The following is a 15,342-nucleotide window of genomic DNA, read 5'->3' on the forward strand; positions in this document are numbered from 1 at the left end:
CAGTAGCTCAGAGATGCCACCAACTCCCAGAATCCTCAGCACTAATCAGCACTGACTGAGCACAGCCCACACAAACAGCGCCCCACTGGCCCACCGTTGTAGTGTAGAGGTTCCAAAAAAGTGTTTTATACAGCTGTTTTAGGAGGAAGGGGAAATTACAAGAAAGGAAGAAATTCCTCTTCATGAACTCAGGCCTATAACCTGTGTTTATCTGGCAGTGTTTGATGATATTTGTGTAGATTTATAAAACAAAACACTCATATTTAATTTTTCCAAACTCTTTATCCAGGAAACAGACCGTTACTGTTACTGATATATGTAAATGAGCTCTGTTCTGATAGGCATGGCCTCATTTACAGATCAGCCCAGACTGACACACTCTTTATAAATTCACCTTGAGTGGGCGGAGCTAACTACTGCACACTGAGTGGATGTGTGTAAAAATGTAGATTTGTTTTTCTTGATGTCACCAAAGGAAAAGTGGAAAAGTGTCCACAGGTCTGAGTGACTGTGAAAGTGTATGTGAGTGAATGACTGGGAGAGTGTGTGAGGCTTTGTGATGACTACTGTTCTGTTCAGGGTGTTCACACTTTGCATCCAATAATTCTGGGTAGGTTTTGGACTCACCCTGACCCTGAATATGATGGAGTGGTTACAGCAGATGAATGAAAATATAATTAATTCAAGAGCCATTTCTCTATTCATTCATTCATTCATTGCCTGCAATCGCTTATCCAGTTCTCAATAATATATAATAATAATAATAATAATAATCATAATATAGTAGTCTTAAATATTAAAAGTTTTAGACATTATTATATATACTTTTTATTTCCTTCATGAGGCAGTCTGTGAAACACAGCGCTCTGTAACATTTACCACTTTATTAAGAGGCGAAGTGAAGCGCCCGCAAGAGGAGATTATGTGAAACACAGCACTGTCCCTAATGTACCGCTTAAGGTGAAGTCTACAGTGCCCCCAGTGGTGATCACCCGGTATTTAATCATTTAAAAAAGTCCAATGAGGCCAAACTGACTTTGATTCATTTATTTAAAGAGTGTGTTCAGTAAGGACAGGTCAGGAAGTTAGAAATGACTGAAGATTCACAGTAAAAAAAGAACAAAGTGCAAATAATGTAATAAAATAGTAAAGGAATTCTGTTCTGTAACACATCATGAGACACACAGAGTCAGAGAGAGACAGATTAACAGTTATCAAGTGTCCAGTGGTCTACTGCTGCTCAACATCTGGAGAAGAGAGGAGAACAGAATTATCTCTCAGACCACAGCAGCAGATTCCACACATTACACACTTACACCATAAGAAACTCTCATTCTGACCTGGACATAGAGATGTGTTCAAAATAATACACTGCATGTTGTTGTAACACATCTGTATTGAGAGTGTAGCTCACTGAGGCTGGTGTTTTACTCCTGGAGGTGTTTAATAGCACCGTGTCCTCTCTGAGATCTGTAAAGCTACAATAAACAATGTTTATATTCCTTTAAAATATGAATTCTGATCTATAACAGAATCACTTGTTGCGTCCGAAGAGGTTTGAATGTAGTTTCCCGAGGAAAGACACTGGGTGTGGTCTCTCAGTCACATGATTCATCTCTGTCTGAGGCTCCTCCTCCACGTCTTCATAGTCTGTAAAATCAATCCATTATTATCACTGAGTGAGGACACTCAGCTCGCTCAGAGACAGAGACTCTGCCGCTGCGTTTCACTCAGAAATACGTCATGATACAGAAGGAAAAGGAGCCGACTCCACATTCACACTGACTTTAAACTCCCAGTCGCTCAAGATCAGACACTCACCTTTTCCCCCTCCTCCATCCTGTCCAGCAGTGACCACATCATCATAGCTCTCTGCTGCGTCCACTGCACCAACATGGAGATCAATGAGAACAAGAAGAAACAGAGCTGACATTGGGACTGTGTTGAAGCTTCAGTTGAACATTATTTATCCACATGAAGAAAACATTACTTGTCATAATGTTGGAGCTTGGTCCAGTGGGAACAGCATCATCATAGTTCTCTGTCATGTCTTCTGTCCAAATGTAGAGACAGAGGACATTAAATCAGCCCCAGTATCATCAGTGACTGTGTTCATGTTGGAGATTACAGTGTTGTTCCATTACGAGTCGTACCTGTTCCTCCAGGTGAGTTCTGGTCAGCGCTGATGACGTCATCATAACTCTCTGATACGTCCTCTGCTCCTAAACACACACACGTTTAAAGAACAGTGGTGGGGACTTTTAAAGATGTTCTCTGAACTGTGTGTGTACTATTCGACTGCATCTAAACCAGCGTGAAAAGTTATTTCACTGCACTTGCGTACTTACTTACATTTCTCTCTAAACTAGAAACCAGAACACACACACACACACACACACACCTGCTGCGCTCTCAGAGATCTGTCCAGCAGTGAGGACATCATCATAGCTCTCTGCTGTGTCCTCTTTCTCTGTTTCACCAAAATCAAATAAAAACACACTGACTTTACAAACAGAGCAGTCCTAGTTTTACACTGTGGTTTAATGGAAACAGAAGAAAATGCATGTGATTATTTAAGAGAGGAGCTCACCTATCAGACCACTGGGGGCAGCCTCATCATAATATTCTGCCTTCTCCTCAGTCACTGACTTTGCTGGAAGCAAGGAGAAACTTTACTCATTCAGCGTCATTTCAGAGTTCTACATCTCTTCTGCGTCTTTTGTGAGCGACAGTAAGTGATTCTATTAAGATTCTAAAGGAAATCAAATCTGTCTGGAATTACTTTTCTACAGATGAACAGAATCATTCACCAAAGCAACAAACTACTTCCACAATTAAAAACAAAAGAGCGAGATCATCCCCCAGAGACTAATGTTACACCAGTGCTGAAGTAGGATTATTAAACCTAGGCCTTCAGTCTGGGCCAGACATGTCAAGACTCAGCCACAAATCAAGACAATAACAGCAGCAGGCTTTACTTTATCAGCTTTCAACACTGTGTACACGTCCAGCTCTGAGAATATGGAGCCATTATGAAATAAAAGCACTTCAGAGATGAGACCACCCTAATCCCCCCTCTCTGTACGGCCCAAACTGACCAATTAACCAACAATGATCCTCTCACCCGAGAGCAGCTCCTCATCCACATCCTCATATCCTGAACGCTGTTCTTCAGAGAGGATACTCCCTGTTAGAGGAGAGAAGTACAGTCATGAACAGGGGGTTATGGTTGGAAATGTTCACTGTATAATAACCTGCTCCAACAACATCACATTCACCAAGAGAACGTTACAGGCCTGAATCCTCACCCCCTACAGTGAGGGGCTCCAGGGGTCTGTTCTGCTGTGTGCTGCTGGTGTAGTTACAGTGTGCGGACACTGGGGGCGCTGTAGTATTGAGTTGGTTGATGCTGCTTTAAAATCAATTTATAATCAGACAGTGAAGTTTTCTGTTTTCAGAGCGCCTTCTTTCATTTGATCCGTTATTGATGAGCTGCTGCTTTTCCGTTCGATGTGAGGATTTTTTTCTGTTTTGTGTGGAGCCTGTGTGTCTTTCAGCACCAGTCAGGACTGTTAATGGTGATTTGTTATGCTAATGCTATGATGCTAATTCTCACTGAGCTCTTTGTGGGAAAGTGAAACGTTTGGACTTTCGGTTTTGTTCACACAAGGCGTTTTCTCTCCGTTTATTCAGTTATTTATTTGCTTTTGGCTCCCGGTGTCTTCTGGATCATAACGGACTTCTGAACTGAGGAATGTCTTCATTAAAGTCTGGAGCAGCTCACTGTGGCCTGGACTCAGTTCTGAGGATTATATCAGACTCAGTTCTGAGGTGAGATCAGTCCATTTACCCTCTGAGGATCTTCCCAGACTGGGATTAAACCCAGTGGACTTTATACACACTTTACAGACTGAATGTTAATGACGAGGATAAAGTTAAGTTTATTGTTCTCCAGCTTCTTTTTCGGATTTCTGGTTCCACCTTAAATGGTGCTGCAGTTACATTCTGTCGCCTGTAGAAACTAACACTGAGAAAGGCGCATGTAAATAAACAGTAGTTCAAACGGCCTGAATTAAAAAAAGAAAAAGAACACAGTAACTGTACAATAACGAATTTCTAGCGGATTATATTTGAGAATTTACAAAACTGATATTATATCTCAGCATTGTGTAATAGTGACTGTACTGTCTTCTTCAAAGTGAATATTTTGTGTGTGAACTCTTTCAAGCCTCTTGCAAAATATTCAGTAAAAGTTCTGATTGTATTTATCGTGACTTTCTGAACCTGAGCCGTGACAGAACTAAATATGAAGTGGTCTGCACTTGTTTTTCCTGTGTCCCTATTACGCTTGGCCTGAGAAGAATAAAACACTCATTAGACAATCTGGAATATTGAGATATTGAATAAATCTACTGTAAATATACTCCACATCAACTCCATCTTGTACTGAAGCTGTGATGAAGAAATGAATTACAGAAAAATAAACTTCCCTTTAATCACTGCACTGTGGCGTGTGTTCTGTGATCTCAGGTGTAAGTGAACTTCAATTTAATAATTAAAAAAAAAACTAATGTAGAACTCTCCACATATCACTGACCTCTTTGAGTGGAGGGGATTCTTTTAGTGATGTATCTGCGGTCGATCTCCTCATAGACTGCTTCAGTCAGAGTCTTACGCCTCCTCTTAGAGAGCACTGTGAGAGACACAGAGAGAAACAGGGAGCCAGGTCAGTAGAAGAGAAGACTGATGACAGATTGAAGGACTAATGGTGTCTAGAGAATGTACAGAAAGTAGATGATTTCTGAATCTCTCTACCTCTCCTGAGCACTCTGTTCTGATAAAACAGCACAAACAGAAACACTAAGGCCAGGAAGAGCAGCGCTCCCAGCACCAGGAGAGACACTGGATAGATGAAGGGAACAGCTTGAGTAGGTGTCGTACTGTTTGTTCCCTTTGAACGATCAACTGGAAAAAATGACAAAGAACAGAAACATGGAAGAGCTCTGAGCAATCTTTAAGAAAAACTATTTAAAAATGCCCTGAGATTAAAACAGTACCTGTGGTGATGGAGATGGTGGTTGAGGTGAGTGCAGTAGTAGTAGGCACAGATATCTCTAGAAATACAGAAGTGGAACATTAAATACTAATATAAACTCTGTAAAACAAAGGTTAACTGTTCCTTAACATTAACTGACCATTCGTATTCTTAAGCCGTACAGTTTGAACACTGCATGTGTGAGACTAGTATTAGATGCTATTAACTAAAGGGTATCACTGCACCTTTCAGTGAATCTTTATTTACCCTGGGGTACAGCAGTTTTGATTAAAGACACAAACTCCTAACTCCAGTGGTCTCTGACCTGCACAGGTGACTCCAGCGTCCTGTCTGTGGGAGCGGTCAGTGTGGTTCTTCAGGGAATGAGGACAGTCCCACAGGTGAATCTCATTCCCTCTACACTTCACTTTGTTCAGCCAGATCGGCCCTTCACCAGCACCAAAGACAGCACTCCCATCAGCCCTCAGCGCTGACCCACAGCCCAGCTGCCTGCAGACCACCTGAGCGTCCCTGATGTCCCACAGATCATCACTGACAGACCCCCATTCAGAGTTATACACCTCCAATCTCCCAGAGCAGCTTCTATTTCCTCCACTCAGTCTGAGAGGCAGGTGATCTACACACACACACACGGAAACAGCTACACTAATGGACAAATCTAATTCCATACATTAATAAATACATTGTATTATTATCAGCATCATCAAGTGACACTTATATTTACGTTTCAGAGACTGATTTCTGAATTCAGAGGGTGTTTCTCTGATAAAGACACATTCATCTAAAAGAAACACAAAAGCAGTTACTGAGATACTTGGTGTTTAAAAGTCTTACTTGAGCACTGTTTCTGGTGCAGAGCTAAAAAGCATGTTCGAGGAGTGTGTGATGATTTTCCCTCGTCTGGAATAAGAACATACATTATTTATGTGATTCTGATGCCGTATGTGGTGTGTGTAACTTTAATAAAACACTCTTTCTCTATAAACTGTAGAACTGCCTACCTGAGCAGGTGATGTGAGCCACTTCATTACGGTTATCACAGCTGTTCTGACCCCAGGGGGAAGATGGACAGTGCCACAGAGTGGAGTCATGTTTCCTACATTTCACAAAGTCCAGCCAGTTAGGAGCTGATTCCACTCTCGCTTTTCCATTTCTCCCACTTCCAGATTTTCCACAGTTCAGCTCCTGACAGACCAGACTAACGGCTTCTTCAGTCATCCCGTTTTCACACACATTACCCCAAGTCCCATTGTAGAACACTTCCAGAGTCCCCTCACAGCCCTCAGTGAGTCTCATCTCCTTATACTCTGGGGGGAGTAGAGGATTTATTATGTCTTTAACAGACCTATTGAATGAATCAGGGCGTGTTAATCGATTCAATTTATAATATTCTTTAAAATGTTTCTTGCTTGTACATGTTAACAATTGTAATATGACTTTACCTGAACACACCACTCCTACGTCCTCCTCGTGTCCACATTCACCCCCTTCACTCAGCTGATGTCTGCAGTTCCACAGGGACGTCTCATTCCCCTCACACTGCACCTCATTCAGCCATATGGGTCCAGTGCCAGGTCTAAACCGGGCTGGTACCGGGGCACTGAGGGCCTCTCCACACTGCAGCTGTCTGCACACCACCTGTGCATCCTTAATATCCCACAAGTCACCACACACTGTCCCCCATGAGCCGCTGTGAAAGACCTCCAGCCTTCCTGCACACGCTCCTCCAGAACCCACCAGTCTGATGGAGCTGTTAAACCTGTCTATACACACATAGACACAGAACATATGAAGGTCAGGTTGATAGTTAGGGTTTATCCACATGATGTTCATCTTTTGACTGATAAAAGGACAGTAATGATTATAATAAACGATAATTCAGGTTATGTACATTAGCCACATTTAGTAATTAGATATTGTAATTCTCACCAGAGCAGGTGATAGAGAGCTGTTCTCTGGAGCTGCAGTTTACTACTTCTGCACTGCTGCAGTTCCCCAGATGAGCTTCACTCCCAGAGCACTTGAAACCCCTCACACACGTGTGTGTGTGTTCAGGACTGGATGAAGAGGAGGGGGAGAAGTTGAGCACAGAGCCACAGCCCAGCTGTCTGCAGACCACAGAGGCCACAGACACACTCCAGGAGTCCAGCAGAACTCTCCTCCAGTCCTGACTGAAGTACACCTCCACCTCCCCCTCACACTCCCTCCCTCCAGACAACCGCACTCGCCCCTCATGAAGAGCCAGAGAAGAGTCTGGAGAGGAGAAGGTGAGTTAGAGAAAATATTAACATAATTTGTTTTATACACTGCTCAATAAAATAAAGGGAACTTAAGCAACACAATGTAACTCCAAGTCAATCACGCCTCCTGATCAGGAGCATGCCCAGGTATTGTAGGGAGGTCACAGCGGCTCGTGGAGGCCACACACACTACTGAGCCTCATTTTAACTTGTGAGGAATTTCCTCTGAATTTGGATCCGTCTGTAATTTGATTTTTCACTTTTATGAATCCAAATGCAGACCTCCATGGGATAATAATTTTGATTTACTTTGATCATTTAACTGTAATGAATGAAGATTTTCAACTGGAATATTTCATTCAGATCTAGGATGTTATTTTAGTGTTCCCTTTATATTTAGCAGTGTATTATATAATACTCTGAGATATGAACAGTTTTAGATCTTACTCGTGCAGATGACTCCAGCGTCCTGTTTATGAGAGCATGCAGCTCGACTCCATGATGAAATGGGACATTGTGACAGGTGTGTTTCGTTTCCCTGACAATCAAACACATCAGCCCAGATCCGGTCACTCCCCTCCCCAAACCAGTCTGACCCCAACACAGCCACAGCACTCCCACACTTCAGCTGACCACAGAGGACACTGGCAGCTCTCATATCCCAGCTTCCATCACACACTGTGCCCCACTCACTGAGATACTGGAGCTCCACTCGACCAGAACACGAGTCCCAGCCCTTCTCCAGACGAGCTTCTGTGTGACCTGAATGAACATCATATTACAGGAATTAGCTCAAATAAGTGCAGACCACTGCTCACAGAGTGTGACAAGCAGAGAAGTTAACTTTTTAAATAGAGTTTAAATATTTATACTTTACCAGAACACACCAGTCCCACATCATTATCATGAGTGCAGTTGTGTCTGAGTGAAGATGATTTTGGACAGAAGTAAATCTCAGATTCGTTTCCTCTACACTGAAGCTCCTCTGACCACACCTGGACCTCCCCTCGGCCAAAAGCAGCTGGTTTCTGATCCTCCACAGGACGCCCACAGCCCAGCTCTCTACACACAACCTCTGCATCCTGCTGATCAAAGCCAGCATCACACACTGTGGACCAGGTCTCTCCATGAACCACCTCCACTCTCCCAGAGCACAGGTGAGGACCATCAGTGAGTCTGACGATTCGACCTGTGTGTATTTCAGTTACATTAGAACTCTGCACAGCACAGAAACAGTAATAGATTCACACACTTCCTGGTGAACGATGACAGTATTTGAATTAAAAGGTGGTCCCCAATTGTGATTTGTTTGTTTACGTATCTTATTTTTACTTATTCTTACACAGGTTTTCCCTCAAAGTTTTTAAAAGTTGTATGGACCTGTGTGTGTTATGACATTTTATACAAGAAAATAGTAAATTAATTTCATGTTTTAAATTGTAGAATCAATGATTGTGATACAGAATACAGTATGGAGTGTGTATGTCTCCTGTCCCAGAACAAAGATGAGTTGAATCGAGTGTGTTGTGGTGGAGGAGAGTTTAAAACGTGGGGCAGGGGGTCCACAGGACTGCAGTGGGACCCATTGATTCTAATGGAGTTAAAGGGGGTCATTATGTGAATAAAAATAAAAAGGTGTGAGAATGAAACTCTCCCTCATTTTTATTTTTAAGATTTGTATTTTTAAATCAATAAACATGTTAATAATGAAACAGAAATATAAACATTTACTTGGAAGATTGCTGCATTTTCTCTGAAACACAGAAGGAGGAAAACGTGTTTGATGTTTTATAAGCTGTGATTTTCACTATATTCCAGTTTTCCTCCACAAATGACACTATGATGTAGTTTAGAGTGTGGACTGCTGGGAAATGTAGTTGTAGTTGGAGTGACATTAGTCACTAAAAAGCAGGTGAAAACAGTGTGTTTTAAAACTGCTGCTGTTCTGTAACAGTGTTTCTCTGAGGGTTAGTGTCGTGTGTGTCCTGATAGAGCAGTTAACAAAGGAGACTGAAGCATGAGCATTACACTTTACATTAAAGAGCATTACAGTCTCTTTACAACAGAGTTCTGTTTTACAGAAGATTTATAATAAAGAACCTGACCATCCTCAGAGTAAACACCTTTTCTTTCTCCTCTCAGTTTTCTCCCTAATGTTCATCCTGTTCCATCCATCCATTATCCACCGCTTATCCGGGTCCGGGTCGCGGGGGAAGCAGTCGGAGCAAAGAAACCCAGACCTCCCTCTCCCCAGCCACCGACGCCAGCTCCTCCGGGGGTATACCGAGGCGTTCCCAGGCCAGTCGAGACATATAGTCTCTCCAGCGTGTTCTTGGTCTGCCCCGGGGCCTCCTCCCCGTTGGACATGCCCGGAACACCTCTCCAGGAAGGCGTCCAGGAGGCATCCGAACCAGATGCCCGAACCACCTCAACTGGCTCCTCTCGACGTGGAGGAGCAGCGGCTCCACTCCGAGTCTCTCCCGGATGTCCGAGCTCCTAACCCTGTCTCTAAGGGAGAGTCCAGACATCCTGCGGAGAAAACTCATTTCAGCCGCTTGTACCCGCGATCTCGTTCTTTCGGTCACTACCCAAAGCTCGTGACCATAGGTGAGGGTTGGGACGTAGATTGAACGGTAAATCGAGAGCTTTGCTTTTCTGCTCAGCTCTTTCTTCACCACAACGGACCGGTACAGAGCCCGCATTACTGCTGACGCTGCACCGATCCGCCTGTCAATCTCACGCTCCATCTTTCCCTCACTCGTGAACAAGACCCCGAGGTATTTAAACTCCTCCACTTGAGGCAAGATCTCACTTCCAACCTGGAGAGAGCATTCCACCCTTTTCCGACTGAGTACCATGGACTCGGACTTGGAGGTACTGATCCTCATCCCTACCGCTTCACACTCGGCTGCAAACTGGTCCAGCAAGAGCTGGAGGTCCCGGCTCGATGAAGCCAACAAGACCACATCATCTGCAAAAAGCAGACATGGGATCCTGAGACCACCAAACCGGACACCCTCCGCCACTTGGCTACGCCGAGAAATTCTGTCCATAAAAATTGTGAACAGAACCGGTGACAACGGGCAGCCCTGACGGAGTCCAACTCCGACTGGAAACCAGTCGGACTTACTGCCAGCCATACGAACCAGACTCCTGCTCTGTTTGTACAGGGACTGGATAGCTCGTAACAAAGAGCCCAGTACCCCATACTCCCTGAGCACCCCCCACAGAATACCCCGAGGGACACGGTCGAATGCCTTCTCCAGATCCACAAAACACATGTAGACTGGTTGAGCAAACTCCCATGCACCCTCCAGGATCCTAGCGAGGGTAAAGAGCTGGTCCTGTGTTCCACGACCGGGGCGGAATCCGCATTGTTCCTCCTGGATCCGAGGTTCAACTATCGGTCGGACTCTCTTCTCCAGTACCCCCGCATAGACCTTACCGGGGAGGCTGAGGAGTGTGATCCCCCTATAGTTGGAACACACCCTCCGATCCCCCTTTTTAAAAAGGGGAACCACCACCCCAGTCTGCCAGTCCAGAGGCACTGCCCCCGATGTCCACGCGATGTTGCAAAAACGTGTCAACCAGGACAGCCCCACAACATCCAGAGCCTTGAGGAACCCAGGGTGAACCTCATCCACCCCCGGGGCCCTACCGCCAAGGAGTTTCCCTACCACCTTGGCCACTTCAGCCCCAGTGATAGCCGAGGCCGCGAGCCGCTTGGCTCCTCGGTACCTGTCGGCTGCCTCCGGAGTCCCCTGAGCCAACCAGGCTCGATAGGACTCTTTCTTCAGCTTGACAACCCCCCTCACCCGGGGTGTCCACCACCGAGTGCGGGGATTGCCACCCCGACAGGCACCGACAACCTTGCAGCCACAGCTCCGTTCAGCCGCCTCAACAATGGAGGTCCGGAACATGGCCCACTCGGACTCAATGTCACCGGCCTCCCCCGGGATGCAGTCGAAGCTCTGCCGGATGTGGGAGTTGAAGATCTTTCTGACAGGTTCCTCTGCCAAAAGTTCCCAGCAAACCCTCAGCACACGTTTGGGCCTGCCAGGTCTGTCCGGCATCCTCCCCCGCCATCTGATCCAACACACCACAAGGTGGTGATCAGTTGACAGCTCAGCGCCTCTCTTCACCCGAGTGTCCAGAACATATGGCCGCAGGTCAGATGATACGACTATAAAATCGATCATCGAAATGCGGCCTAGGGTGTCCTGATGCCAGGTGTACTTGTGGACACCCTTATGTTCGAACATGGTGTTCGTAATGGACAAACTGTGACGAGCACAGAAATCCAATAACTGAACACCACTCGGGTTCAGATCAGCGGGGCCGTTCCTCCCAATCACGCCCCTCCAAGTCTCACTGTCATTACCCACGTGAGCGTTGAAGTCCCCCAGCAGAACAATGGAGTCCCCAGAATGAGTGTTCTCCAGCACTCCCTCTAGGGTCCCCAAGAAGGCATGGTACTCTGAACTGCTGTTCGGTGCATAAGCACAAACAACAGTCAGAGCCCTTTCCCCAACCCGAAGGCGCAGGGAAATTACCCTCTCGTCCACTGGGGTAAACCCCAACGTACAGGCGCCAAGCCGGGGGGCTATGAGTAAGCCCACACCTGCCTTACGCCTCTCACCCTGGGCAACTCCAGAGTGAAAGAGCATCCAGCCCCTCTCGAGGAGATTGGTTCCAAAGCCCATACTGTGTGTCGAGGTGAGCCCAACTATATCTAGTCGGTACCTCTCAACCTCGCGCACCAGCTCAGGCTCTTTTCCCACCAGAGAGGTTACGTTCCATGTTCCAAAAGCCAGTTTCAGTAACCGAGGATCGGAACGCCAGGGCCCCCGACCCCGACCACCACCCGATCCACAATGCACCAGACCCGGATTACTACCTCTCCCACAGGTGGTGGGCCCATGGGAGAGTGGACCCATGTATCCCCTTCGGGCTAAGCCCGGCCGGACTCCATAGGTGAAAGTCCGGCCACCAGGCGCTCGCCAAGGAGCCCCTCCCCCAGGCCTGGCTGCAGGGCAAGGGAGGCTGTGTCCTCGTTGTTATCTTTTTCATTCGTGTCTTTATGGATCACTCTTTGTCTGGCCCATCACCTAGGACCAATTTGCCTTGGGAGACCCTACCAGGGGCTATTGCCCCCGACAACATAGCTCCTAGGCTCACGCAGGCACGCAAACCCCTCCACCACGTTAAGGTGGTGATCCAAGGAGGAGCCTCCACAGTGATCTCAGGATGAACAGTGAGAGAAAGGGCTTGTGTTGTGAGAAGTATAAACCAGTCGACTTCTTTTAGTGAGAAACTATATGATCTGCTCCTTCATTCTGAAAAGTGTTTGGCTGTTTCACTTCCCTACAGTCTGTATTTACACATCTCTCATGTCTCTTTTCAGGAACACTGGTGTAAAAGAGTCTTGTTATTCACCACTAATTACACTCAGAATCCTCAGTAAAATGAATGGTGTGATGTTAATGATAATATTAACACAGACTGTGATTCATGTGATGACTGACAGCAGTTTACCTGAGCAGACGACTCCAGCATCTTCACCATGAACACAGTTATGTTCACCCCATCCTTCTGATCTACAGTTCTTCAGTGTAGACTCTGATCCACTACAGGCCACTTCATCCATCCAGATTTGTCCTGATCCTGCTCCAAAGGGAGCACTACCCGGTGCATTTACAGCCTCCCCACAGTTCAGCTCTCTACACACCACTGCAGCATCACTCATATCCCAGCCATCATCACATACTGTTCCCCACGTTTCATTATAATAAACCTCCACTCTCCCAGCACAGCGACTGCCACCATTCACCAACCTCACACTGTCTGTACGAGAGATTGAGAGAGAGAACAGAACAGAACCACACACTTACACAGTATACTTTGGTGAATGCAGTGATGAAACAAGCACAGTTTGAGCTTAATATACAAACACAATGGAGCTTTTTTATTTTTAACCCTTTAGAGTTTTGTATATTTCTGCATAAATTCCTCTGAAAACATGATCAGATTTTATACTCAAGTCTAAAAATAAAGAGCTCTGTTAGAAATCAGTCGACAAAATTAAACCTGGACATTTATTTCTTAAGGAATACGACCCACTTTTACAAACCAGTGAGTGATAAAACCATGTGAACCTCTAGGATTAACAGTTCACTCCAAGGTGAAATTAGAGTGTTTTCCATCAATGGGACGACAGTCAGGTGAGAGGATGCACTGTGTTTTCTTTAAAGAACAGGGGTCTGTTGAATTCTGATCTTCACAAAACACATTTGTGGAAGAGAATCACGGCACGAACAAAGACCTCAGACGAATAGTTGTTGATGCTCATCAGGGTGGAAAAGGTTGTAAAAGCATCTGTAAAGTGTTTGGACTCCAACAATCCACAATCAGACAGAGTGTGAACAAATTCAAACGACTGATATCATTGGACCTTCATCTAAAAGAAATGTTGGGGAAGGACCTGAAGTGGTCAGTTCATATGTTTTTGCTGCATGAGAGGGTCACACCAGATCCTCAAAGAAAAGCCTCACATACTTTTCCCACTCACAGATCTATTCCACTGCACAATTGTCCTCAGTAAATAAATGATCAGGTTTAATATTGTTCTCTCATTTCTTTATTTACGTTCTTTATATTTATTCTTAGGACATATTTATACAGAAATGTAAAGAATTCTTTCAAACTCCACTAAAAATATAACAATATTACAGTTATTCCTGGAAACTGAGAGGAAAAGCAATAAGATTCTACACAGTTTTGTCAGAATTATAAAAAGAAGCTGTAAAAATCTGTATCTGAGGTGTGAAAAGTGAAATGAAGCGCTGCCCGTGAAGGAAAGTGTGTGTACGACACTGTAACATGCTACTGGCACATAAAAAGATTCAGCATTAAACACACACCAATGAAAACTGTTTAAACAAGAATTTACAGCCTTTATTTACCTTGCTTTTTTATATTTGCTATTTTTATATATTTATTAAGTTGAGATTTTGTTGTTCAACGCTGTGAAGAGAGAAGTCTTCAAATTGTTTATCTCACTGATCGGTAGAGAGTGTACTCACCAGCTGTGGAGAGAGTGAATGTGGAGAACAGGAGAATGAGAGTCACACAGCTGTCCATCTCCCTCTGACCTGCACACAGTCCATTCACCTCAGCAGCAGAACACACTTCACCTCCACTCCCCCAGAGAGACTGAAGAAACTGAGAGAGAGAGAGAGAGAGAGAGCGAGAGCGAGAGAGAGCTCCCCCAGCCGCCAATCACACTCACTATTACCTTATTAGAAAGAGAAGAGGAAATCATCAAACATTTCAGTGACAAATCAGAGGAGGCATTTTCTTCTTTCTCCATTTTCATCAAAAGAGTGTGACGCTGATGGACAGAACTCCTCCTTAGGTTCTTAGGTGACGCTGACGGCAGTGTGCTGAGAGGGTCCCCAGCAAACAGGAGACTGACTTCAGAGAGAGGAAACACTCCAGTGGAGAAGAGCTTTAATGCTGCACCTGCACACAGCTGATCCACTCACTGATAAACACACACACTGATAAACACACACTCTGATAAACACACACTCTGATAAACAACTTACTAATTTACTCCTGAGTTACAAAACAAAAATGCACTCAAAACTATTAGTTTTTATTCAAAAATGCTCCAAATAAACTAAACCCAGTCAAATCCATTATATTAATCTAGTCAGAATTGAGCAAAGTGTAATTATTTATATTTATTTTGACAAACAGAATACAGTTCAAGGAAAATATAATTATAAACATAAACAGAATAATCAACAATGTAAGAAATGTAATAATAACAGTGTTTTAATGGCAGTCATTTACTTTAACACTTGTATTTTCACATTGATAAATAAGGTCTTACAGAAGCGCTGTGGATCAATCCCTGTAGGAATTAGTTTTCTCCACAAGATGGAGCCAGAGGATTTCTAATGTCTGTGAAGTGCAGCCACACATTCACTACAGGGACAAAAGTTTATGGACAGTTGCTCATTCTACGTTTCTTCTGAGATT

General features: G+C 44.6%; 1 pseudogene; it reads right to left on the reverse strand.

The window, feature by feature from the left end:
* Positions 1–1,163: 1,163 nt before the first annotated feature.
* LOC136686215 (antigen WC1.1-like) lies at positions 1,164–14,436 on the reverse strand (annotated as a pseudogene).
* Positions 14,437–15,342: the final 906 nt, after the last annotated feature.

This window comes from Hoplias malabaricus, chromosome 2, assembly GCF_029633855.1.
Source record: "Hoplias malabaricus isolate fHopMal1 chromosome 2, fHopMal1.hap1, whole genome shotgun sequence".
NCBI classification, from domain to species: domain Eukaryota; kingdom Metazoa; phylum Chordata; class Actinopteri; order Characiformes; family Erythrinidae; genus Hoplias; species Hoplias malabaricus.